This window comes from Phaethon aethereus, assembly GCF_964289735.1.
Source record: "Phaethon aethereus genome assembly, chromosome: 1".
Classification (NCBI taxonomy): domain Eukaryota; kingdom Metazoa; phylum Chordata; class Aves; order Phaethontiformes; family Phaethontidae; genus Phaethon; species Phaethon aethereus.
In genome coordinates, this window is record NC_138575.1 from 189,369,496 (window position 1) to 189,396,615 (window position 27,120).

The following is a 27,120-nucleotide window of genomic DNA, read 5'->3' on the forward strand; positions in this document are numbered from 1 at the left end:
ATGATCTTTAAAGGTCCCTTCCAACCCAAACCATGCTGTGATTCAATGAAAGAAATATATGGATATAAGGCTAGACAATCAGTTTCATGCATAAGACAAGGAACTGACTCCTGGCCATGCCGTGAAGGCAGAAATGCCGTGTTGCACAGGAGTTGTGAAGATTTGTTTTGCCTTGGAGGTGACTGTTCCAGCTGATCTGTGCTTTCCCAATGCCTGAGAAAAAGCCTGAAATGTCCAGATATAAAGTTAAAATGGATGGCGTGTCACCTGAGAGTAGTCAGCTTTTCATGTTTCCAGTGCTTGCAAGCCGTGAGTTTCAAAGCAAGATGTAGCATAAAGTGAAACTGAGAGAGATTATATGCTGGTATTTGAAACTGAACTTCCCAATAGAGTGTAATTAATATAGCAAAGCCATTAAATGGAAACAACAATTAAAAAAAGAGAAGTGTGCTTATCTTCACCCAAGTTTCTGACACATCTAAGCGCTGATAATGTTCTGCACTAAAGGTGATTCTGCAAAACTGAATTAATACCCTATTGATATCCATGTATATCATATCAGTATATATTGATATATGTCACCTACCCTATCAAAATTCTTTCTTTTTTTTCTCTTTGGAATCTGTTGTCTTTATCAAGGTGTTGTAACATAGCTATCTAGAGCCATTTCTAGTTGGGCCTTTTGAACAATTTAGAAACCACTGCGTGCACAGGCCAGAACTTACAAGGTGGAGGAGGGCAACAATGAAACCTGTCATGGCAGACTGAAGCTGGGGTGTTTTGCAGGACGGACTGATTTTTTTCCATTGCTCACTCTGTGTGTGTCTTTTTCATCCCCTGCTTTTCCTTCCCTTCTCTCATCCAGCGCACTTATCTCACTCAAACTTTAAGTGTGCTGGAGGCTCCTAGTGTTGCCCAGTACTGTCAAAGATTTGCTGATAGGAGCTTAGGGTGGTCCTTCCTGACTCTGATGACTTCACTATGGGCAAATTGTGCCTGACAAATTCAGTGGCCTTCTACAGTGGGGTTACAGCATTGGTGCATAAGGGAGGAGTGACTGATGTCATCTACCTGCACTTGTGCAAAGCATTTGACACTGTCCCACACAACATCCTTGTCTCTAAATTGGAGAGACATGGATTTGGTGGATGGACCACTCAGTGGGTAAGGAAGGTAAGGAATGGCTGGGTGGTCACACTCAAAGAGTTGTGGTCAACGGCCCAATGTTCAGCTGAAGACCAGTGACAAGTGGCATTCCTCAGAGGTCAGTTTTGGGACTGGTTTAACATTCTTTGTCAGTGGAATTGAGTGCACCCTCAGCAAGTTTGCACATGACACCAAGCTGTGTGCTGTGGTCAACACACTGGAGGGAGGGAATGCCATCCAAAAGGACCTTGATAGGCTTGAGAGGTGGGCCCATGCAAACATCATGAGGCTAAACAAGGCTATGTGCAAGGTCCTGCACATGGGTCAGGGCAATCACAAGCACAAATAGAGGCTGGGTGGACCATGGATTGAAAGCAGCCCTGAGGAGAAGGACTTGGGGGTGTTGATTGATGAGAAGCTCAACATGACCCAGGAATTTGTGCTTGCAGCCCAGAAAGCCAACTGTATCCTGGGCTGCATCAAAAGAAGCATGGCCAGCAGGTTGAGGGAGGTGATTCTGCCCCCCTGCTCCACTCTGGTAAGACCCCACTGGGAGTACTGCCTTTAGCTCTGGTGCCCCCAACATAAGAAGGATATGGACCTTTGGAGAGAGTTCAAAGGAGGGCCACAAAGATGATGAGAGGGACAGAACACCTCTCCTGTGAAGACAAGCTGAGAGTTGGCGGTGTTCAGCCTGGAGAAGAGAAGGCTCCAGGGAGACCTTACTGCAGCCTTCCAGTACTTACAGGGGGCTTGTAAGAAAGATGGGGACAGACTTTTTATCAGGGCCTGTTGCAGTAGGATGAAGAGAATCATTTAGGTTGGAAAAGACTTTTAAGATCATCGCATCCAACAGTTAACCTAGCACTGCCAAGTCCACCACTAAATCATGTCCCTAAGCACCACATCTACATGTCTTTTAAACACCTTGAGGGATGGTGACTCCACCACTTCCCTGGGCAGCCTGTTCCAATGCTTCACAACACTTTTGATGAAGCAATTTTTCTCATATCCAACCTAACCCCCCCCGACACAAACTGAGGCCATTTCCTCTCGTCCTATCACTAGTTAGTTGGGAGAAGTGACCAACACCCACCTCGCTACAACCTCCTTTCAAGTAGTTGTAGACAGCGATAAGGTCTCCCCTCAGCCTCCTCTTCTCCAGGCTAAAAAACCCCAGTTCCCTCAGCCGCTCCTTGTACGACTTGTGCTCCAGACCCCTCACCAGCTTCGTTGCCCTTCTCTGGACACGCTCAAGCACCTCAATGTTTGTCTTGTAGTGAGTGGCCCAAAACTGAACACAGGGTTTTAGGTGCGGCCTCATCAGTGCTGAGTCCAGGGACAAGATCACTTCCCTGCTCCTGCTGGCCACGCTATTTCTAATACAGGCCAGGATGCTCTTGGCCGCCTTGGCCACCTGGGCACACTGCTGGCTCATGTTCAGCCGGTTGTCAACCAGCATCCCCAGGTTCCTTTCCGCCGGGCTGCTCTCCAGCCACTCCTCCCCAAGCCTGTAGCGTTGCATGGGGTTGTTTGTGGCCGAAGTGCAGGACCCTGCACTTGGCCTTATTAAACCTCATACAGTTGGCCTCTGCCCATCGATGCAGCCTGTCCAGATCCCTCTGCAGAGCCTTCCTGCCCTCAAATAGACCAATACTCCAACTTGGTGTCATCTGCAAACTTACTGAGGGTGCACTCAATCCCCTTGTCCAGATCTTTGATAAAAGATATAAAAGAGAACTGTCCCCAGTACTGAGCCCTGGGAACACCACTTGTGGCTGGCTGCCAGCTGGATTTCTCTCCATTCACCACATCTTTTTGGGCTCAGCTGTCCAGCCAGTTTTTTATCCAAAGAGGAATACACCTGTCCAAGCCACAAGCAGCCAGTTTCTCCAGGAGTGTGCAGTGGGAAACGGTGTCAAAGGCTTTACTAAAGTCTAGGTATACAATATCCACAAGGGTCACTTTGTCATAGAAGATATATCCGGTTGTTCAAGCAGGACCTGCCTTTCATAAACTCATGCTGACTGGGCCTGATTGCCTGGTTGTGCTGTACGTGCCACATGATGGCACTCAAGGTGACCTGCTCCATAACCTTCCCTGGCACCAAGGTCAGACTAACAAGCCTGTAGTTTTCTGGATCCTCCTTCTGGCTCTTCTTGTAGATGGGCATCACATTTGCTAACTTCCGGTCAAGTAGAACATCCCCAGTTAGCCACGACTGATGATAAATGATTGAAAGTGGCTTGGTGAGCACTTCTGCCAGCTCCCTTAGAACCCTTGGGTGGATCCCATCTGGCCCCGTAGACTTGTGTCTGTCTAAGTGGTGTAGCAGGTTGCTAACCATTTCCCCTTGGATTATGGGGACTTCATTCTGCTCCCTATCCCTGTCTTCCAGCTCAGGGGGCTGGGTACCTGGAGAACAACTGATCTTACTGTTAAAGACTGAGGCAAAGAAGGTGTTACGTTCCTCAGTCTTTTCCTCATCCTTTGTCACTATGTTTCCCCCCACATCCAATAAAGGATGGAGAATCTCCTTAGCCCTCTTTTTGTTGCTAAAGTATTTATAGAAACATTTTTTATTGTCTTCTGTGGCAGTAGCCCGATTAAGTTCTAGCTGGGCTTTAGCCCTTCTAATTTTCTCCAGGCATAACCTCACGACATCCTTGTAATTGTCCTGAGTTGCTTGCCCTTTCTTCTGAAGGCCATAAACTCACCCAGAAGTCCTTCTCTGTTCATAAACAACAGGTCCAGTGGGTGCCTTCCCTACTTACTCACCAACTGTGTCAGGAAGTTATCTTCCACACGCTCCAGGAACCTCCTAGACTGTTTCCTTTCTGCTGCATTGTATTTCTGGCAGACATCTGTAAGTTGAAGTCCCCCACAAGAACAAGGGCTAGTGATCGTGAGACTTCTCCCAGCTGCTTATAGAGTGTTTTGTCTGCCTCTTCATCATGGTTGGGTGGTCTATAACAAGCTCCCACCATGGTATCTGTCTTGTTGGCCTTCCCCCTGATTCTTACCCATAAACACTCAACCCTGTTGTCACCATCATTAAGCTCTAGAGAATCAAAACACCCCCTAACATACAGGGCTACCCCACCAAGAGTTTATAACCATCCATTGCACCACTTCAGTTGTGCGAGTCATCCCACCATGTTTCCATGATGGCAACTATAGCAGTTTTCCTGCTGCGCAATGGCTTCCAGCTCCTCCTGTTTGTTGCCCATGCTGCATGCATTGGTGTAGATGCACTTTAGTTGGGCTGTTGATCCCGACAGCTTTTTGGGAGGAGAAGCCCTAATTCCTACGTGACCATTCTCAGGTGCTTCTGTGGTTTCTAACACATCAATAACCCTTGCATCTTTGCTGACGCATGGACCTCCATCCGCTGCCTCCACTGAGATGGCAGACTGAAGGACCTCACTAGCACACCATCCCTCAAACATTGGCGTGCCGCACCCAGGGTAAATTTGGATTACATATAAGGGAGAAATTCTGAACTATGAGAGTGATGAGGCACTGGAACAAGTTGCCCAGAGAAGTTGTGGATGCCCCATGCCTGGAAGTGTTCAAAGCCAGATTGGATGGGGCTTTGAGCAACTTGGTGTAGTGGAAGGTGTCCCTGCCTACGGCAGGGGAATTGCAACTAGGTGATCTTTAAGTTTCCTTCCAACCTAGCCATTTTATGATTCTGAATTGCAAGTGAGTTTATCCAGGGGTCATCTTCATCAACAGTTTTAAAATATAAAGCAATTTAATTCTGTGCTCAACTCATACAATGTATTGTATTATTAACAATTAACAATTTACAATTATTAACAATTTACAATTGATTTTACAAATAACTAATGCCAGAGATAGCAAACTTCCAACTTTATTAATGTATTAGTCAGTCCTGGCAGACGTTTCACAGAACTCATTCTGCTGCAAGTTCAAAAAGACCTGCCAGAAATTAATAGGTACAGCAGTATCTCACAGGTCCTGGACACACTGAAATAGTAACTGGGAGAAGGAGAAGTGTGAACAGACTGGGTCCTAACCAAAGTTAATGCCGATGAATTATCTACATTAGGTCTTTGAATACTTCCGTATTTTTGCAGGAATATCTGGCTAACCCCCTTTTTTTATGCTAGTGGCAGAATCGGGAGGAACTGTACCCTGCAACTTGTAATACAAATTTGAATTACTGTCCTGCTGTTCCCTCAGATTGTGTGTATGTGCTTGAGTGCTGACTGAGACCTTGCCAAGGAGGAAGATAAAGAAGAAATAGTAATGAATTAGGAAAAGAAACAGCTCGCCAAAGAGCTTTCCTCTGCTCCTTCTGCTCTTGGACTGTATTCAGTTCTGAGGCTTTGCGCAGCATTCCCATTAATAGGCATAGGGAAGTTTGGGATTTTACAGGATTCATTTCTGTGAATAACATAAGGCTCTGGCTTCATGATTCCAATCTGCAGACGGTGGAGACACATGAGCTTCTGTTCTTCTGCAGAACTGGTTGAACCGGGTTAACTCAGGTTAGAATAAGTTAGGAATGTGACAACAGCTTTAAGATTCTGAATCTAAATGTAAAAAAAAATGGCTAACACGAGTGCTTAACCTCTCACAAACCTAGGCTCTTGTTAATCCTTAGACAGTCATGACCACAACAATGCAACCGCTTCAGATTTAAAAGCAGAGGGAGGTGAAAAAATCACTTGCAAAATCATTTTGATTTAAAAAAAAAAGGTTTAGTTGAGGCTAGAAGCAATGACACACACATTCTGGCTGCTAAGCTCATTTTTAAAAGTTCCTGTGTCATATCTGAAAGAAGGAAAAGAAAGAATCCTAGCTCTCCGACAGTGTTAATGATAGCAGTTTCTGAGGTTAAAAAATGCCTTATGTTCAAAACCTGTTACAAGGATGAACATTATCTGTATTGTAGTTCACTCCATTTTTTCTAACTGGAAAACAGACAGCAGAAAGAAGAACACAAAAATACCCATGGCCAGATTTCTTTATGTAAAAAAGGGAAGAAAATCCCAGATTTCTAGAATATATTTTGAATTGAGAAGTCATCTTGAAAGAGAAATTTCAGTGTATGTGTGTGTAGGTGGGAGTATAAAAACGTGTGATAAAAATAGCAGACTACATGGAAATCAACATTGATATGTGAATGCATACCTGGAGATGTTACAATAGCTGAGAGAGAAATGTACATTAGGTATGTATTTATATAATACTTTTCAAAATGAAAAAAAAAAAGGTACAATTTTCAGATAATTTTGAGTTCTATTTTTAACTCAAACATTGGGTCCTGTCCTCACCTTTGAGAACTACTTAGAAAAATCAAGATCATTTAACTACTTTACAGTCGGTGGCACAGGTTGAAAAGGGATTTTTCAACAAGAAGTACCAACTTTTCAAGGACTTTCTCAGAAATAAAATGCAGGGAATAAGTGCTGCATCCTAAAAGTCTGAAACTATGATAAAAATGCTTAGAGCACTAAGAAACGGCTGTATTGCAGAAATGACCCTTTAGTTCACAGGTTAACTGATGAAAATAATGATTTTCAAAACAAAAAATGTTCCTATAAGTGCAGCTCTCGTAAAGCACAACTATGGGCACAGCAAACTGAGAATTTTCATACACAGTCCTTTTTGGTATCAGAAGCAAAAGACTCATTTTGTAGATTGACAAAATGTATAACTTCACGAGGTTAATTTGTATATACCATATAAATTAACCTGCCCTTCAAGTATTGGTAAACCAATTGGGAAAACCATTGGTACTTTTATTCAGCACTGTTTAGCGGTTCTTTTACTGTACCTAATATCTCCAGAAAAAACACATTTCAGATGCGCTCTTAAGTGTCAGTTGGTCTTTGCTATTATCAGTGTGATACAGTAGTACCAGCATCTGTCTATGGGAATGCAATTTATGATAAAATATGGCTAAATAATTCCCTGGGGGATTTATATTCACACATGCTGTGAAACTGAGTCATACAAATATTTCCTATTAAATTGTAGGAGAATTGTCTGATTTAATTTCTAACTGTGTGCACCTAAACCTTTTTTCCCTGTCTTTCTACCACAAATGTAAAATAGTATGACATACACTTTATTACTGCAATATTGACCAGAGGAGATACTCAGGGTGACTTGGAGAGAAACACCTACAGCGTAGTTATGCTGCCGCATAATGGAGTAGGAGTAATGCTGTAGGTTTTATAAATTGACACCTAAATCACCCGATCTGAGTAGATTATTAAAACTGGTTTTATTGCTATTTCTTCTTTTAACTCTTTAGCTCTTTTCTATATTAGTAGACAAATATCCAATGTAATATCCACTCTAGGGGAGAAAATGCTTCCCGCAAACTGTGCCAGTTTGTGGTACTGTAGCTAGGGCAAAGCTAGCAAATAGTTCTTCCTGATTTGAGCCATTTTATTACAATCACAAACAGATATTTTTCCCTCTTCTCTATACTGAGCTCTTAGAGTTGCTTAGTGTGGCACAGAAAAAATTATCAATTAATACATACTTCTGCTGTTTGTTTTTTTTAAAGTAACTTTGAATGACACTTGGATATTAGTTTGTACCCTGCGGAGGATGTTTATTATGTAGCATTTAGGGTTTTTTTTAAATTTTGTTAAGCTGTATGTAAGTGAAATGCTAGGCTAGTAAATGATGTATGTTAGTTGTAGCGTGCATATGCTGATTTTTGTTCCTGAGCATGCCTAAGAACCAAAGCTTGTGGAAAATGAGCTGTGGGTTTGTGTATTCAATCAAGTATATCAGTTGCTGCATAGCCTGTGCCTATGTAATCGAATTTGTCAGAACATAGATTGGAATACAGGAATTCTTTGGTTTAATTTCTTTATAGGCTCTTGTAACCTAACAAGTTGTTTTCTATTACACTCTACTTAGTGTTTATAAATGTGCATACTACAACTGAAAGAGAGGTTTTGCATGCTTTATTTACCTAAGCATATCATTTGTGGAAGTCTAGAAACTGGCAAAATGGAAGATGGGATGAAGTTTTCAGGAAATAAATAGGATTGTATTTTTATCTTCTGTGTATATAGTGAAACTTCAGGTGTATGAAGGAAAGTAAGATTTGTGAAGGCTCATTGAAAAGCAGCTGCTTGGCTTAAACAGGGCACAGTCATTCATCTAAATTGATGAGAGAAAAGCAAGCAAATCATAAACTGATCTATTGATACTATTTTCCAAAAAAGATTTCGAACTTCAAACAGAGACAAAGGCATTTCTTTTAATTTAAAAAAAAGCATGACAACAAACCAGGATGTAAGGAATCACAAGTAAAGTGTTACCAGCTTTAGTGAATCCAAGCTGGTATGTTTTAGCTGTAGATACACAAGTTAGGAAATAAAATGGCATACATATTTTACTTGTGGTTTTATTTCCCTGAAAGGGTCAGTAAATTCAAATGAGTTTATACACCTCAGGGACTTCTTGGTCTCTGAACATCTGGGTGATGAGGCTGGAACAAGGCCCTTGAAAACAATATCCTCTCTTGTAGAGGAATACAACCAAATTAAACATATGTAATTAGTGATGTGTTCCAATCTGTACATGGGCAGCTGTATGATTGGTGCTGTGTAAATACTACAGAGATAAACATGAGTAATGAAAACCAAGAAGTGCCTAATTATGCGTGGAGTAATTTGGAGTTACATAGATTATGGGCAGATCGATTTCAGAAACTAATGAGTGAAGCACAAGTATCTCTTCCAGAGAAGATGAAGAGGATTTATAAGCATATTTGCCCAAATGTCACAGAATAAACATAGAGTTCAAATCTGGGATTTAGGAAACCCGGTAAGTGCAAAGTAGAAGTAATACTTGGTAGAGATGTCCAAAACTTGCTAGAAAACAAGTGCACGAGCTCTTACTAAGTTCAGAAAGACCTACGTCCTTTTTGGAAACAAGGGAAACATCTTGTTATGCGGTCAGCTTTGATATTTATATGGACCTTTTGATGTATTTGTGTGTCTATATAAAAAGTGACTGATGTACAAGACATTTATTTAGCAAAATTTAAAAGGCAAAAATTAAATGATGTTTTGAATTCATGACACACTACACCAACCAAGTATGTTATTAGGAGCTTTTAGTGCCTGATCCCTAAATCCTATCGAATCAAGGAGGAAAACTTCCATTGGCTGCAGCAGGTATTAAATCCAGCCCTTTAATGGTGGTGCAGAAGCCTATGTCTTAGCTATATTTTGTCATATAATATTTGGCTTGCTTTTTATATTTTTTTTTTTTTTTCCTCACTGATCTGCCTGTGCTATGTAAGCAAAGGACTTACTGCTATAATGATGGGATTTTTCTCCTGAAACAAAACGCAAGCTAGAGGCCACCCATTCTGTAACACTGCCTTCAGAATGATTAAGCGTTGCTTTTCCACCTGAGCGCTCTTTGGATAACCTGGCTTCTCACACTGGCTTGACAGTTGCATTTCTTCTCTTCATTAATCACTATGAACACAAGCAAGTTCCCTGGACTCAGTTACTGTCTAAATAAAATAAATTGAACCTGGCTTTGTCTTCAGTTTTGAGTATGAATTGAAAGTCCCCTGTCAAAGGAATTGAGTCTAAAAAGGGTCATCTGCTCTGAGCTCTCAGGGACCAGGTAATTAGCACATGCTTCCTTTTTGTCTTCTATTAAGATAAACTTGCAGTTTTCATTTGAAGTGTAAGCATCTTTCTTACTTTAAAAAAATGTTTCACTTTGGTTTTTGTTCAGCATGTTTCTTAAGTTAAAAAGAAATGTTGAAGGTTTGGCAGCCTGCAGAAGTACTTCCAGTTCATCGCGATATTAATAAAGAAGGGAAAGAAAAGTCAAGTTTAGGGGATTTAGCTATATAAAAGCCGGCTGACAAGAGAATCATCTTTTTCAGACATAGCTTCTGGCTGCAGTAGATAGGAGCTTTTTGGAAACAACTCTGTCAAAGTAAGTGAGTCAAAACAAGCAGCTAGTACCATCTCAAAGGAAAATGAAGCTGTAGACAGTTTTTTAAAATAAACAAGATTACAAGAAAGAAATACTTGACCCCATCAACAGTTGCTGTTCATCAATGAAATAGCCTCAAGGATGCCTTATTTTGACTTCTGGATGGAGATTAAAGGGCAATAGTAGCAGCTTCACTACCTCCACCTACAAATGGATGTGTTTCTCCTAAGAACCCCTAGTATACAAACAAAATTCTGTCTAATGTCCCTAATCTCCTCTCTGAAATACAGAAAATTAGTATCTTAAGATGGCGGTCTGTTGGCCGCCTTTTCTGTTTGTTGGGTATGTTTTTTCCTTCGTATTGTGCCTTCACTCCTTTTTAAAGAAATCCTCTTTTGTTCATGTAATTGTGGCTTCTTGGTTCTTTAAAAAACTCATCAAAAAAAACCCAACAATCATCTGTAACGTGCTTCTGTCTACATTTTCATTCGTCATTTTCTCTAGCTTTAGGAGATAGGCCTATCTCAATATATACTTTACCCTACTTAAATGTGGTGATTCCCAAACTTTCTTTTTACTTCATTTTAGTTCTTTTTGTTCTTTTCTGTCATGGGTGTAAATACCCAGCTTTGTCGTGGATGTCCATCTTGAACAAGTAATTTAATTATTCTGCAGTTTGATTGGCCAGCATGAATAAATGTTTCACTTTTTTCTCTTCTGCCTGTTTTTGGCTTAATTATTTAGCCTGAATGTTATTCCAAAGTGGTACCTCTGTGTTTATTCACATGTTTAGGGCATGGCCCAGTGGGGTTTGTTAATACTCTGTGTCATATGTCTGCATCCAAGGGTCATGAAAGGCATTGGATTTTAGATGGTCAACTTTATGCCTTGTTTTCAAGTGGGGAAATAGATGTCTGAAGAAGCTGACCCGTCCAGATTGAGCAAGTGAACTGATGGTGTTTCTCTGCATGTCCTGCCAGAAATCCTGTGGCGTGGCCACTTCCCAGCTTCAGGCAAAAGCCAGGTTCATCTTATTTTCCTTTGTCTATATAGGTCATATGCAATGCTTCTGTCCTCCAAGACTGAAGTCAAAAGACTTGCTTTTGAAACAATACTTACTCGACTGAGAAAGTCTTCGTTTCAATTTTTTTTCATCTCTTAGACTTATTTCTGACAATAGGATTGCAACAATGTATGCCTTTGTGTCCTTGTGTTGGATCCCATACCTCTGTTAAGAGGTACCTTTGAGCAGAAGCTAATTAAATCTACCGCACATTTGGAATGACATTAAATTTTTTTTTCCTCTCATTTACTGTAGCTGTTTATGACATTTGATTACTGGCCCAGTAATTAACATTTCTCAGGACTCTCATTTCAAGTGAGTGAGGAGAAATCACAACAATGTCTGATGCGTTTTCTCTTTCTGGATTGTCAATTTTTTTGAGCCGGAGTGAGCGCTTAGCATATCCAAATCTTCATCTGTTTCTTACAGACTTGCCTGTAGCTATGCTGTGGTTACAAAGGAGAGACTCTGCGGCTGCTCCCTTGCAATATGCCCTGGAGCGCGTACCTCATGCCTCGAACGGCTCAAGGGAAGAGGGGAGTGCAGGGTCTCTTCAGTTTTCCTGCTAAATCCAGCATGTTACGCTTGTCCTGTGATACATGTTATATTTCTTGCATATAGCATGTTTTATTCCTGAATTTAAGACTGCCTCTGCTGGGTCAGAGCAAAAGATGTCTCACCAAATGTCACAAAGAGTTACCAGTAATGGGTGGCTTAGAGAAGACTGTTAGAACACGGCAAGCACCTGCTGATACCTCCTCAGCACAATACTTGAGTCTCCAGCAGCTCATACCTCAAGGAGTGTTGGGTTGTCCTGGTGTTTAACAACCATCAACAAAATTTTCTTTTGGGAATTTATCCTTTGGAACCCCTACGCACTTTTAGCATACATAATATCCTGCAGCAAGAAGTTCCATCATTTATTTACAAGTTGTGTGAAGAACTGCTTTCTGGTGTTTGCTTTGAATTCTCCTATCTTATAGATTTAATGCCTGCTAGTTCTGGTATTCAAACCATACAATTGTTCTCTGTTTGTTGTCTTCCTGGACCAAATTATTTTATAGACTGCAGTCATATCTTCATCTCTCATTTTTCTCTTTTCCAGCCCTGAAGAGGACTTGTTCCATACCTCTGTCAATTTATACTGGGGCCCAATAGTTCTTGTTTCTTTTACTGTCCTTTCAAAGAAGAGAAGAATGCCATTTTTAATGAAATACTGTTTCATTAATTGCAATATCTTACTGGCCTGGAAATAATCATTCTTGCTACTGAGGATGCGTAGAATTAATAATGCTGAAATCTCACCCTGGCTTGACAAGCATTTAGCTCAGGTTCATTCTTGCGATATTGGATGAGCATTTAACCGATATGTCAGCCTGACTTTTCAGCTGCTTATAAGAAAGGGTCTTGTGTATGAGATGTCAGCATTTCTGAAGTCATCTGGCCGGCTGCCCTGACGGTGGGTGGCACGGGGAGCCAGCTGGCCTGGGAGTGCCGGGCTATGGTGTTCCTGGGCAACTCACACGGCTGGATTGCCAGAGATGAGGTACCACGGATGCTCTGGTAGCCCTTGGGCTAGAGTCTAAGATAGTTTTTGTCACTTTTGTCACCACAGCAAGCCATGGAAACAGCAGTTGTGAAATGGCAGGAATTGCATTAATTTCAGTCAGCAGCTGCTGAGGATACTGGGAAAGCATATTTTGTTTTGGGAACATCATGTTTGGGTTTCCAAAACAAAATTTTGAAGAATTTCTGTTCCATGAAAACTTTAAATGGCTTACCTCCTGATTCAAGGGTTTTTTTCCTTGAAAACATGTAATAAAATTTATTTCCAGCCAGCAATACTTATGCTTCGGATAGAAGATTATTTCTCTTTTTTTCTACATGTTATTAGTAAGAAACTTCATTACATCTGTGCTTTTTGCATTTGTATTTCTCTCGTCACTGCAATGACTGTTAGTGTCCCGGTGTGCTGCTTAAATTTTCTTTTGCCTAATTTCGTTTCATTACTTCATTGCACAGCCTTCAAATAACCTAACTGCTTTTTTGTTTACACCCTTGACATCCACAAATGATGATGCTTTTCAGGCATTCTGTAGCTAAGCTATACCTATTTGTCTCGTAGTCTTATGATTACAGAGTAAACATGCAGCTATGGAAAATACACATACTCTAATGTATATTAGTAGAAGCAGATGGTGCAATCTGTTCATCGATGAAATTCAGTTTCTAAAACTGATTTAATCTGTTTTGCAGCAAATACCACTCTGGTACCGTCTGTCATGGAACATGTGCAAAGGGAGAAGTCCCACTTCAGGTTGTTTGTATTTCATTGCAGTAAGGTGTTTATTTCATCTGTTAGTCTGGGTATCACACACCGGAACAACACCTATAGTAAAGGCATGTTGTTCAAATTCACAAGACTACATTCTTTGATATTTTCGTATATTATTATTTTTCATTACTCTCTTTTTTATTTAAAGCTGTGTACTGATGGTCCCTTTTGTAAACCTAGTTTTCATATTTTTTTTATAACAGCATTTTGCAAAAATTGGCATTTTTTCCATTGTGAAAAAGAAGATTCCTCTTTTCTTCAGAATGGAGGATTTTCCAAAACTATCAAGACCAGAAAAACTGTTTGTGTTCTGTTTCTGCTAAGCCAAATGCAGAATAGAGTGTGTAGAAACTGTTTCCTTCAGCTCAGACAGATCCTGTAACCTCTAAAGCAAGAGCTACTTAGGCTGAAATGATGAATTGCCACAAAAGTCTTCAGTCTGTTTGTAGCTGAAAAAACATGCTAGCAGAGACAGCTTTCTTCTCCCCGCTTACCACAAACACAAAATGTTTGCAGCTCTAGATACAGATGTTGCAAGCAATAAAGATGGGAAAGTGATAGGTAATTTATATTCCATTTGCTTCTGTACTGAAAGATGTGGGAATCCTCCAAACTCTTGTGGAATTAATAAAATTAAAGGATGTGGTGGAGTAGAGCAAGTAGTGTGAAAAATATTGCAGAAATAACACGATACAAAAGCATCCATTTGGAAGAAGCCTGTTAGGCTTCTTACTTTTCTGAGTAATTGCTTGGCTATTCTCTGCATTTTGAGAATTAATATTCGCTACAGCTGTTTCTTTCTTTTAAGTGATTCTGTTTCCCAGTTCTTGTCTCTAGAGTGTCCTCAGCTCCTCTGAACTTAGGACTAGAATTTAAAAATCGATCTCCGTTGCAATTTAAACACTGTCCACCAGCTCCAAAGCTGTCAAATGTCACAACTTTCATAAAAGAGGGTTTGTTTCCCCGTTCCCCTAGTGATGCTTATAACTTTATTTTTGTACAAGGCCTGTAATTAATAAATGAGAAAAATTAATGCACGTACTTCCAGGTGGTAGTATTGTGTAAAAAGAAAGGAACTTAATAGGAGACATATGAGTGAGGAAAATAGAAACTGCCTTTTTGTAAAGTAGTAAGTATATGTGATGTAAAATAATTGTTCCTAAAAATACACTGAAGAGAGGACAGATACCCAGCAGTTCACATTGTTCTGACCTATATTTACTGCTGCGTATCCTCTGCAGACAGTGGTATGTATAGTGTTTAGTACAGAGTACTTCTCACTTCGGTGTTAAATGTGCTTAAAAATTTACAGCTCTCAAAATCTCTAATCCCAAGGTAACTTTAGAACGTTACAAATTTATTAGTGTTTCCAAGGGTGGTGGGTTGACCTTGGCTGACTGCCAGACACCCACCCAGCTGCTCTCTCACTCCCTCTCCTCAGCAGGATAGGGAGAGGAAATAAAATTAAAAATTCATGGGTGTCCTGGTTTCGGCTTGGATAGAGTTAATTTTCTTCCCGATGGCTGGTATACTGCTGTGTTTTGGATTTAGCATGAGAATAATGTTGATAACACACTGATGTTTTTAGCTGTTGCTAAGTAGTTGTAGTGCTTATGCTCCATCAAGGACTTTTTGGCTCCCCATGCTCTGCCAGCAGGGAGGTGCACACGGAGCTCAGAGGGGGCACGGCCAGGACAGCTGACCCAGGCTGGGCAAAGGGATATTCCCTACCAGATAACGTCATGCCCAGTACATAAACTGGAGTTGGCCGGGGGGCGGGAATCGCTGCTCGGGGATGGGCTATTGATCACTGGGTGGTGAGCAATTGCTGCATCACGCATCACTTGTATATTCCATTATTATTGTTTATTATTATTGTTTATTATTATTATTATTAATTTCCTCTGCCTTTGCTGTCCTATGAAACTGTTTTTATCTCAACCCACAAGTTTTTTTCTGATTCTCTCCCCCATCCCACCTCAGGGACAGGGGGAGGCAAGTGAGTGGCTGCGTGGTGCTTAGTTGCCGGCTGGGGCTAAACAACAACAACGGGTCAAGATAAAGGCAATTTGATGAAAGAAAGCAAAAGTTGTGTGCGGAAGCAAAGCACAACCAAAGGAGACGTAATCTCTATGACATCTACATCACCAGCAGACAATGTCCAGCCACTTTGTGGCAAGCAGGGCCCTAGTGGAAGACAAACACTTTCATAACGACTGCCTCCCTCCTCCTCCTTTCTCTTAGCTTTTATTGCTGAGCGCGACTCCTAAGGCATGGGGTATCCCCTTGGTCAGCTGGGGTCAGTTGTCTTGGCTGTGTTCCCTCCCAGCCTCTTGCCCACCCCCAGCCTACTGGCCCTTCGGTAGGGTGTTGGAGAGACAGCCTTGGTGCTGAGGGGGCACTGCATGGGTGGGTTACCAACGCCCTCCTGGCCACTGCATGGGCTGCTATAGGGAAAGTTAACCCCATCCCTGCCAGACCCCGTGCACTAAGATATTCTGTTTTACACTGCCATGTGATACATACATGCACATTGAATTAAAAACTGTAGAAGTTTTGGGAAAACTGTACTCTTTTCTCAATAATAATAGTTTTGCAGGATATTGTATTTCACGTTTGGATAATGTGACTACTGAATTCAGTTCTGTGCAGGTTTACGACAAACCAGTGAAACTGGTGTGAAACACTTCTTCTTGAGTACATATTTAATTTTTTTAATTCTAGCCATAGGTATAATTAAGAAAAGCTATGCAGAGCAGGCTTTAAAATATAATGGTCTTGAAGATTCTTTCAAGACTTTTTTTTCTGTGGAGGACGTACTCAGCCAAATTACACATGCATGGAGTCTGCTTTCACACAGATCTTACGGACAAACCCAATTATCCAGCTTCCTATTAGGGAAGCTAGACAATGTTTGTGCTTCAGCCATTAACTGGTTTTGGAATTTGTTATGCCAGACAGATCTATAATCAAATCTTTGGGGTGTTTTATTTAATAACAGAATAGGTACGGCTTCACAAAGTCTGTGTGAGTTTCTTCGTGTTCACAAATAACAGGCTTCTGAAAATCTCTAATTAAGAGGAGAATACTAATGTAACAGAGCTCAGAAGTGCATGGAGCTAAGTTTATTTTTTTAACAAATAAGCTCTCTAGGGAACGTTCAGAAGATAACGTTCTCACCTACCAAGCTTATCTTGTTGGGTTTTTTTCTCCAAAACTAAGGCAAAGTTAGTTTTTAAATTGTATTTTTAAAATGCAAAATGAAATCTTAGGCTTTCTGGGCTCAGTTGCCTCAAAACCTAGCCATGTCCTCGTTATGCCTTGTGGTCATTGGTGTGTTTTTAAAAGAAAGATATTTTGAAATTACATTGAGAATTGTTGGCTTAAAGTTGTAGCAGAGCTCAAAGCTGAATCTTGAGCCTCCAGATCCTAAAGGTATTTTCAAAATACTGAGCGAGAGCTCTTATCAGGGGCTAACGGTGATACACCTGTGACTGGGATGAGCACTGTACGCCCCAAAGGTGATGCACAGAAGCCTAGTAAGGCTTTTTAAGAAAATAACACTCATGTTTGCCCTCTGCAGCAGGGTTTCAAAGACTAGACCTCAGGGAAGGTGCCTCGAGCTGGGCTGAATGATGCAGAGCTGGTGTAAAGCTATCCTTCACACAGCCTGGCGAGCAGGAGCAGAGGTCTGCGGCAGGCGGCCCCGCAGCGGCTCTTCTCTGCCCATTGCTGTCACCTTCCAGCTACAAAGCAGCCCAGCAGCTCCCACCCCTATTCCTGCTCGCCGGGCTCCCTCCCCACGGCTGGCTTCTGCCTCTGGCTTTGCCGCTGCCGCGTACCTCCTCATTCTGCTTGTGGGAGCACGGTCCCCGTTCGAACAACAGCTGAGGGATGTCGTAGCAGCGATTTTTAAGCGGAGATGGGCAGGTATGTAGTATATCAGGAGAGGGAGCTGGGGAAGCGCTTGTTTTGCAAAATAGGAGGAGGTAAAAATGTAATTAAACTATTTGAACAAATAGAGCAGAGCAGTGTGCCGTACAGTTGGCAAAGGAAATACATTTGGCTGAAAGAATGATGATCAAACTTTAAAAAAAAAATCTGTTTTCTGCTTTAACTGATACATCTTTCAGTCTGCTCTTTGGTTTGCTGTGTTACATTTATTTTTTTTCTGTGGCTTGCAGGAGAAACTGCTAAGTTTTCCAGTTGGAGGATAAGCAAGACTGCCTTTTCTCAAGAACTAAGGAGAAAGACGGATTTCTTTCCCTTCTTGTGAAGGGAACAAGGAAACAACGCTCTGTTGTTTTAGCATAGGGTTCCTAGGGTTGCTGAGCCTACAAAGCTTTTCTTTTTAACTTCATGCTGATTTTGTTTGGGTTAAGCGTTTTTTCAGAGCTCAGTTAACAACAATTTGGTTCTCTTTGCTAGGAGGAAAGAGCGTTGGATGGGTTAATTCAGCAGTGTGAGCTAATTCAGCAGTTTACTGCAAGCATATGGTTAAGCTATTTAACAGTAGCTGAACTGTGCAAGGTTACCTTTTAAGCTATGGATGGCAGTATATAGTCATCGACACATTAACGCGTAGGCATGCACAGTGCTTTCTCCCAGCAGTTTTGTGTCAGTGCCCTTTGCAGCAGTCCGTCACTGGTTGTTTCCAAGTTTATTTTCAGAAAAGGGAGGTGGATGTCCTCAAAAAGGCATTCCGCTATCTGGCATTTTAGGTCTGCAGGCTAAGGAAGGAAGAGGCAGAGAAAAACCTTGAGGATTTGAGCCAGCTAGGTTTTCTAGGGAAGCAATCCAAATGTTTCCCAGATTGCCACAAACTGTTAAATTGTTTACAGTAAATTTTAACTGGAAGATCCCCAATGGAGCCAGATGCCGTGGCTGTTTGCAGAGCTGTCAGGGTAGTGGTAAGGTATCTGGGAAGTGGAGTTTTAGAGTTGGGAGTGTGTAGTCAGAGACAGAATGCTGGCAGCTGTAACTCACTAAAGACGTTTTGCAGGAGAAGGGGAGGAGGTTTTGCAGGGTTCAGAGGAGGGCCATAAAAATAGTCAGAGGGATGATATACCTGTCCTGTGAGGACAGGCTGAGAGAGTTGGGGTTGTTCAGCCTGGAGAAGGGAAGGCTCCAGGTAGACCTTATTGCAGCCTTCCAGTACTTCAAGGGGGCTTATAAGAAAGATGGGGACAGACTTTTTAGCAGGGCCTGTAGCGATACGACAAAGGGTAATAGTTTTAACATAAAAGAGGGCAGATTTAGACTAGATCTAAGGAAAAAAATTTTCACAATGAGGGTGGTGAAACACTGGCACAGGTTGCCCAGAGACATGGTAAATGCCCCATCCCTGGCAACATTGAAGGTCAGGCTGGACAGAGCTCTGAGCAACCTGATCTAATTGAAGATGTCCCTGCTCATTGCAGGGGGGTTGGACTAGATGACCTTTAAAGGTTCCTTCCAACCCAAACTGTTCTATGATTCTATAGAAATGTACTGTGTCCTGCAGTGTTACCTACCTAATTTCTAAGATGAGGTGCTCCCTATGAAGATACAGCATGTAATGGAGCGCGCACGGATACACTTGCACCCTCGCTTAGTCCTCGGAGAAGACTGTCCCCTCTAGTTTTGCTTTTGTTTGTTCTTGAACTTAATCATCTTACTAGTGTAGGGATTTGTGTTGGCCTGAACTGTGCAGAACAGAGACATCTGTGGTGTGTGTATTAATAAGAAGATGTTGAAAGTATGGTAGGAACCAATAACGGAGTGTTTGTTTCCCTTCTGGGCACTAATTGATTAAATATGATGACTGTAGAGTGGAAAGGACTGCAAAATCCTGACATCTGCAACAACTGCAGAGCTGCAGGCTTCTCTGTTCTTCCAGAGCACACAAACTGTAATAAGGAAATGTTCATTTCTTTGCAGTAAGTTATAGGACATGAGGAAACGGCCTCAAGCTGCTCTAGGGGAGATTTAGATTGTATATTAGGAAAAATTTCTTCTCTGAAAGGGTTGGTAAGAATTGGAATAGGCTGCCCAGGGAAGTGGTTGAGTCATCATCCCTGGAGGTATATAAAAGATGTGTAAATGAGGTGCTTAGGGATATGGTTTAGTGGTGGACTTGGTAGTGTTAGGTTAACGGTTGGACTCTATGAGGTCTTTTCCAACCTAAGTGATTCTATGAATCTGATTGACCGTGCAAGGCCTTTCCATCGATCCAAGGTGTGACAGCGGTGGAAGGGCCTTTTCACCTAGCAAGAGGGTGATGCTGGGTTGATCCAAGTCCTCCTGGAAGGGCAAGGAGGATGCAAAGGCTGCCTTGCCCTACAAGGGTGAATGGGCACCTGCACCCTGAGGGGTATCTGGTCAAGGACCCTTTTCGGTGCAAAAGGAGGTGTTGAGTAAAGGGGGAGAACAACAAAACATACAGAGACAAAAACCTGGGCAGACAAGCCTAATGGAGGCAAAGACAAGAAACAAATTTCGTCAGCCACACTAATGTATGGGCTACTTATAACCTCCCTTAACGGTCACGTTGCATAGAAGATATCTCTAAGCTTAGCCTCGGATAACACACTGCCACCATGTCCCCAGTCCATAGACCAGGCATCACCAGAGCCTGACTTCATCAGCATCGGGACACTTACAGAGGAAGTATCCATTAGACACATGTGAGCTTAATTAAAAATATCCATGATGTCAAGCAGATTTCATTATTTTCTTCATACTAATTGCATTAGGGCATCACTTAAAATGTTTAAAGTTGAGCATCAAATAACAGGGGAAGTTACTCAATTATATCACTCCTAGAATGCTAAAGCCTGTCTTACTTTATCTTTACGTTATTTATCTTCACGACTTCAACCCAAAAGGTTTTTAATCATTTGCGGTACTAAACTCAGAGAGTGAAAATGGGAGCTTAGTGGTTTTAATCAATTATTCCCATTTTATCAAACCAGAAAATAAAATGCCTAAGAGATTGTTACTTATTGTTGAATTGCCATTCATATAATCTCATGTTCTGTACTGGAGAAAGATACGTAGAATTGGAGTCTTCAGTTATGATTGTAGTGCCTGACTCAATATTGGACGTGAAATTGTCTTACATACATATGATTCATTGCTCAGCCTTCAACGTACATAGTTGAAGATGTCAACTTCAGAAAAACCTAGTAGGTTTCCTGAACATAAAATAATTACAGCACTTTTCTTGAAATGCCAGGATTTCAAGACTTAAAATTAGTTATAAATCATATTTTATCTTAATAATTTGGAACATTTTGTTATTTAACACTGGCAAATGCACTTCTTAATGTCATTTCCATTCAGCCTATCCTCTTCTCTGTCTGCCTGTCTAGTCTTTATAAATGGGAACAGGCTCACTTTGCTTTGACTGCGTGTGTGTGCTGGAGTAACACTCAACGTCTGAAGAATAGTAGATTCATCCATGCAATGGGCTGCGGTCATCCGCCTCTATTTCACGTGAGACAGTAGGACTTTACTTCTTACTACGAAATACAACATGCTGAATTTGCCTGTTGCTAGTTCTTATCTTTCAGAATATAGGACAGCTTGTGTTGTGTACCAACAGGTTGTCATCATTATTATTAGATAAAGTGTATTTTTACTGATGAAGTCATCCCGGTAATTTCTTATGTTGTTTGTGGTTAGCCACTGCCATGGGGTTGTTTTAGCAGGATGTGCCCCACAGGGTGCTGAGCTACCTTAGTTCTCACAGAATTACAAAAACTTTAATTTTCAGCGTCTCGTAGGAGTTTTCATCTCTTGCCCATCATCTGCTCACTTCTTATATTACTATTACTAATGAACACAAGAGAAGTCGGTGTGAAGCTATACCGTTACATTTATTTTATCAGCTTGTTTTGGATGTGATTCTGCAGAACGTACCTACCTCTGTTGTGTTTGGGATGCTTAGCGAAATAGGAAAGCAAAGAAGAAAAATCTTTCTTACCCATATCAGGTATGGTGAAGCTTCGTGTAACGCAGCTGCCTGTGCCTGGTTCAAGTACAGAAGTAGTGAGTAAGAGACTAAGAGAGCATCAGTCCTTGGCTTTCACTCCCATGGTACTGGGCTGGGAACTTCTGGGAGGAGTCAAAAAAGAGCTGCAATACAGTGCAGAGCGGGAGAGTTTCTGTTTCTTCCCCTCCAAAGCTTTGGGCAGCAGGCCTGCTCTTTTCCCGTGCATCTCTGTCGCGTGACACTGCAGAGGGAGAAGCAAACCAACTTTTCCTTTTTTGCAACAGTAAGGTTGGCTCCTTACTTACTAGTGCCCTGTGTAAATACAGCCAAGCACAAAAAGGTATTGAAGTCGGTGTGAAGCTATACCATTACATTTATTTTATTAGCTTGTTTTGGATGTGATTCTGCAGAACGTACCTACCTCTGTTGTGTTTGGGATGCTTAGCGAAATAAGGCTAATTCTCAAGCCCGTCTGTGCAATAATTTTTTTAGAAATGTCAAGAATTCAAGCCCTAGCAGTGTTTCTAATACCTGCTTCTAATCTTTGAAACATTTGTTTTGTGGCAGAAGATTAATCAGAGGAAATAATCTATTCTAAAGGTCTTTAGGGTTTTTTTTTTATTGCTGGAAGATACATATATTTAAAAGCCATTGAGCATCTCCTCCTAGGAATGTACATATTGCCTTCATCTGTCTCCCTTTATGAGCCTGCTGCATGTTGACAAGTCCTATAGAATTATTTCCAGCCTGTTTGCATGTTTTTCCCCTTACTCAGCTGTAGGCACAATGACAAATCAGAGTTGCCGTATAAAATGTATTTTGCTGGGAAATGACTGTGGAGAATTTGATGCTGTGCTGGTTACTTGCTGTATTTCAAGGCAGAAGAGCTATACTTGATCTTGGGGGTGGAAGAGGAACCCACAGTGTGCAGGCTGGTGGCTGCTCCATCACTAATTTATTGGTAGATTTGGGAAAAAAATTCTGCATTCTCTTTTTAATTTTTAGGCCAGATGTTATCATGAATTATGGCAATAGCTATTTCAACAACAGTCAAGTGGAATATTTAACTCCTTGGAGAGCTGTGTGTAGTTCTAAGCCATAACTAAGTCTTTTAACTGTCACATTCCTGCAAATCATAATAAAGACTAATAGGTAAAAAGCCACTGCTCCTTTAAATCAGTGTCACCAGAGCTCAGAATATCTATTGATTCTTTTTTTATTCCTACCAACAGTTTCAGTTAAGATTCAGCAGATCCACTCTGAGAAAACCCTGTATAAAATGCCTCATAATATTTTGTTTCAATACTGCTTTTTAAATTCTGTTTAATAAATGAGCATGTAAAACTGATAATGTCGGTAACACATTAAAACATTGCTCTAAAGGCTAATACAATGCCCCATTCATAGCTTCTGTTACAAATTTTTGAGTATATATAATTACTAGAGTGTATAAATACATATTAAATACATATTTCATCAACTTTTTTTTGAACAACAGCTATACAAATTTTAAAAATCAATTATATTCAGCCAGACATACTACTTTCTGAATACAGGAGAATTATGGCATGGTTTTGGGGAAAAAAAACACAAAACAAAACAAAAAAAACCCACACCATTTTTTCCCTGCAAATAGTGTCTGTACCAACAAATCATCTGGACAAAATAATTACAGGCTATTTGTCTTTATCCTTTGTAATGCACTAAGCAAATTTCAGTGCTTCATCCACACATGAACCATTTGCTAATTTGGGGTTTATAGTACATTTGTCTTGCCCTTTACCTGTATTTGTGCATTTTGGGGAGGCTAACTCCAGATGTGCAGCAGCTGTTGTTCCACGTAGGATTATGTGACCATACTCCACATGGAAGCCTGGTGGAAGGAAAGCATCATGACACTCTGTCATTCTCCAGGAGATCTTGAAAGCTGCAGAAAAAGAAATTAGAAGGTCAGCCATTAGGGAGAAGAGCAAGATGCATGTGTAGAATAAATGCATATTAACAGAAAGGTTTGCCTCCTGAGTCACCATGCTTCCCATTTAGATTTCCATATTGGCATGTGGCAACTGCTGTAATTGCTTGCATTAAAAAGTAATACCGGGAATGTAGTCTATTTTTAGTTCTCACTACAGCAATTTATCAAATAGGAACAGAAAAAAAGTTAACATTGTACTGTTAGCCAGTTTTCTAAAGACCATCTGAGATCTGTGGGTTGTAATTTGGAAACCTTTGGCAAGAAATCTTAAGGCACAACACAGATATCTCTGAAGTTTCTTTCAGACACTCATACATTTGTAGCTGATGTATGTTAGTTGGTACATGTAGATCTTACTGACATCTTTCATCATTTCACAAACCCACTTAGATTTTCCATTTCCATTTTCACTCGTAGGCTTCCATCCTGTTTCCTAACCGGGCAAGAAGTTTTTCTTTGCTTCCAAGATTGTGTGCTGGGGAACTTCACGTTAAATGTAACTTTGCTGCCATCAGTGGCCTTTGGATGCCTCTGAGAAGTGCATTAGCTCTCCTACAAATTTGGTTTTCTACTGGTTTGGAAATCAGCAGGTTAAAATAAAAAACTGAAATGCATATTCTGCCTGGCAAGTGAAAAATATTGAAAGATAAATTGCGGGTGTTCTTTATGCAAAGAAGGATTCGTTTACAGAAGCTGCACTGAAATGGGTGATGGAATTTCCTATAGTGTAATTTTAAAATGCCAGAACAGGTAGACACCTTCAACACTGAGTGATGTCCAAAGTTCATGACAGGCTCCAGGCTACAGAACTATCAAATGTTTGCATGCTTAAATATCTAATTTATTAAGAAGTTGGAGGAAGGTTGACATCACCATTCTAAAGGTGAGGTATCTGAGGACAGTCTAAGGTGTTCAATCCATATTTTCAGTGTTCTGGCATTTCATCATTGAAGGGCTAATGTTCTTTGGCTGTTCTTCTGATGAAATGGAGGATAATGTAAATTTACGTTGCTAAGAGTAATGAATATAAAGCCTGGTGCAAGGAGGATTTAATCATGGAGAAATGCCACCATTCTAAGCCTAGCACTCCCCAAGAACATGAGACCACTTGATGTATTCAATATCATTATGGACCTTGTCTGTCACTTACCTGTGCTGCAGCTGTAATGAGGAAGACTCTGGAACAACATTGCAAATCAAATATCTAAATCTGGTCCACGTGAAGGTGGTGGTGCAGTGGCCTTGGAGGGGAAAGAAGAGACAAGAATTGCCAGTTCATTTCTAGGAGCCCCTGTCTCATGAGCAGGAGCAATATCAGTAAAAAGGTTGAGCAGGAATTCTCCTTTACAGAAAGGAAAAATGTGAGAGAGGAGAAGTGAGATGAAAAATGGCTACAGTTGGGGAGGGGGAGTGTTGCGTTAAGAGGCAGTGCAATTTGGCAGAAACTAAACCCCCTTGCTTTCCAGTCGATCCTCAGATATCAGAGGGACTGGGGGCGGCTGAGCTTAGATTCTGAATGATGCCCAAAGTCGGCGTTAGTAGTCCAGTCGCGCCCAACACCTTTGTTGGACTATCACGGGTCCGGATGCACTACTAACATCACACTACTTGCTCAGCCGGACACCTCCTGAACTAACACGGCCGCACTCAGAGGTACGGTCGCGTTCAGGGACCACACACGGCTGAGTCAATCAATAGTGCGATTTATTGAAGCAACAGATATACAGGTTCTTTGGATTGCCGGTGATAAATTCACTACCTATAAAGCACGTGCAAATGCTAAAACTACGAGGGACACTACTTGGCTATAAACGCGTTAAAAGATGTAAAGTGACTCTATATAGAAGATTTCTAAGTTTCCCGGGAAGGCACTTGGTATGACCAAGGGTTCGAATCTTACCCAACGGCGTCCCAATGGGGGGGAAGAGAGGCTCAGCCCGTCGACTGATCCCAGAACTTAGAATAGTACACAACGATGGTGTCTTCCCTAACATCCAGCTCTTAAAACATTATTTTATAGTGTTTTACTTCACAGGTGGAGCTTGAGTGACTCTAGTCATACATACCTTTATCAGGATTGGTGCAGAATTCTCTTGCTTCGCGTTTAAAGGTACAGACTAGGAAAAATTCAGTGCGCACACTCATTGAGGAGGGGTCGCACCTTGGGGGGGTAGTAGCTTTTGAGAGGGGTGTGCGTTTTAGTATTATAATGATATTATAATTAGCAAAGTTCACTCTAAGTACAGCACTTCATCAAAGTTGACAGGTCCTTGGCCCAGGACATTGTAAGCGCAGCTTATCAATGTACATCCTGTGCATCCCTAAACTCCCCTGTTCACAGAGCGTGGCCGCGAGGTCTCCACTCCGCTCCACCCTCCATGTAATCTCTCCCAGAGTCAGCACACCAGGCGCCCCTGATGTTGCCAACATCCAAGGCCGTTCAGGGAGTCTCCATGTCACAGACCTGTTGTACATGAGTGCTACGTTCCACCCGGTTTCAAGGCTGTTCTTAGAGGGTAAATTTCCAAAGTACCCCTCAGCGATTACTCCACAGGGAGGGATGGAAAACACCCCAGGTCAAAACAATAGGGCAAATGGTGAAGAACTGGTAGAAAAGACCTTTTAAAAAAAATTAAAGCCAAACTACTAAAAAATTTTAAAAAGTCACTGAAACCAAAAAGAAAAAAAATAAGCGCTGAAGAAGTGGAGAAAAGGAAAGATTTGGAGAAAAGATATTGCCTGTGCCTTTTTGTGAAACGTGAGTTTAGAAGACCTTTGGTAACCAGTTCAATAAAATCTTTAATATCATTTAATTAGACTGAAGGCCAAAAGATAAACTCATGTGATAAAAACTTCTACCTTTATTTGCCAGAACAGGGCCAAAGAGTGTTCACTGCTTATTTACCTTCCAATTGATTTTCCTTCAAGCCTAAGAAAAAACGTACTACATTTTGACAGAAGGCGGCATTGATGTACCTTCTCCTGATTTAGAAATGTAGAATACAAGGCAATGGTCGCTTAAGGGTAATTAAAACTAATAGAACAAATGACAAGTCTACAAAGATTCAAGAGGGAGCAAGTTTATATCTATGTATGAGACAAAACTGCTGGTAACTACTGTTCAGCAATACTGGCTATGAAAGATGATTTGCTTTATTTCCAGATGCTAAAACTAGAGAATTTATTTCTTAATTTAATGCTTACCTCAAATGTAATTTGCTTAGGTTGTTCAGGTGACAAATCAGAAGCATGCTGAGTTTAAATTTAGGGGTTTGGTTGTATGTTATTTTTTTTACAAAAAGAAATCAGTGATATCAAACCCTTACAGTGTTTTTTAAAATACTGTCTGTTTTATCACATTGCTGTTTCACATTAGTAAGCACGTAGTTATTTGCATTAGTGTTACCATATTAATTTTTCTTTGGAAAGAAGCAAACGTCACTGTACATTTATTGGTCTAAAAGTCTTATATTTTATTTAGTGAAAATTGACTCTTCTGCCTGCCAGATACACCTTTGGAAACAAAATAACTTCACTGATGATAACGTATTACTTGTATGTGCCATAAAGCTAGTTTCTCTGAAGGGACGTTGTCCTGCACCTTTATAAAGCTTGGTTTCGTGTATCTTCATTTCAAGTAGTAATTATTGAGTGTTAAACCT

The 27,120-nt window shown here is 41.0% G+C and overlaps 1 protein-coding gene across 1 annotated transcript in view; it reads left to right on the forward strand.

Annotated features, from left to right (window-relative positions):
* The window catches only part of GTF2F2 (general transcription factor IIF subunit 2), a gene marked incomplete at both ends in the record, with an annotated part of 102,114 nt that overhangs the window by 56,216 nt on the left and 18,778 nt on the right, over positions 1-27,120 (forward strand). The window lies entirely within an intron of this gene.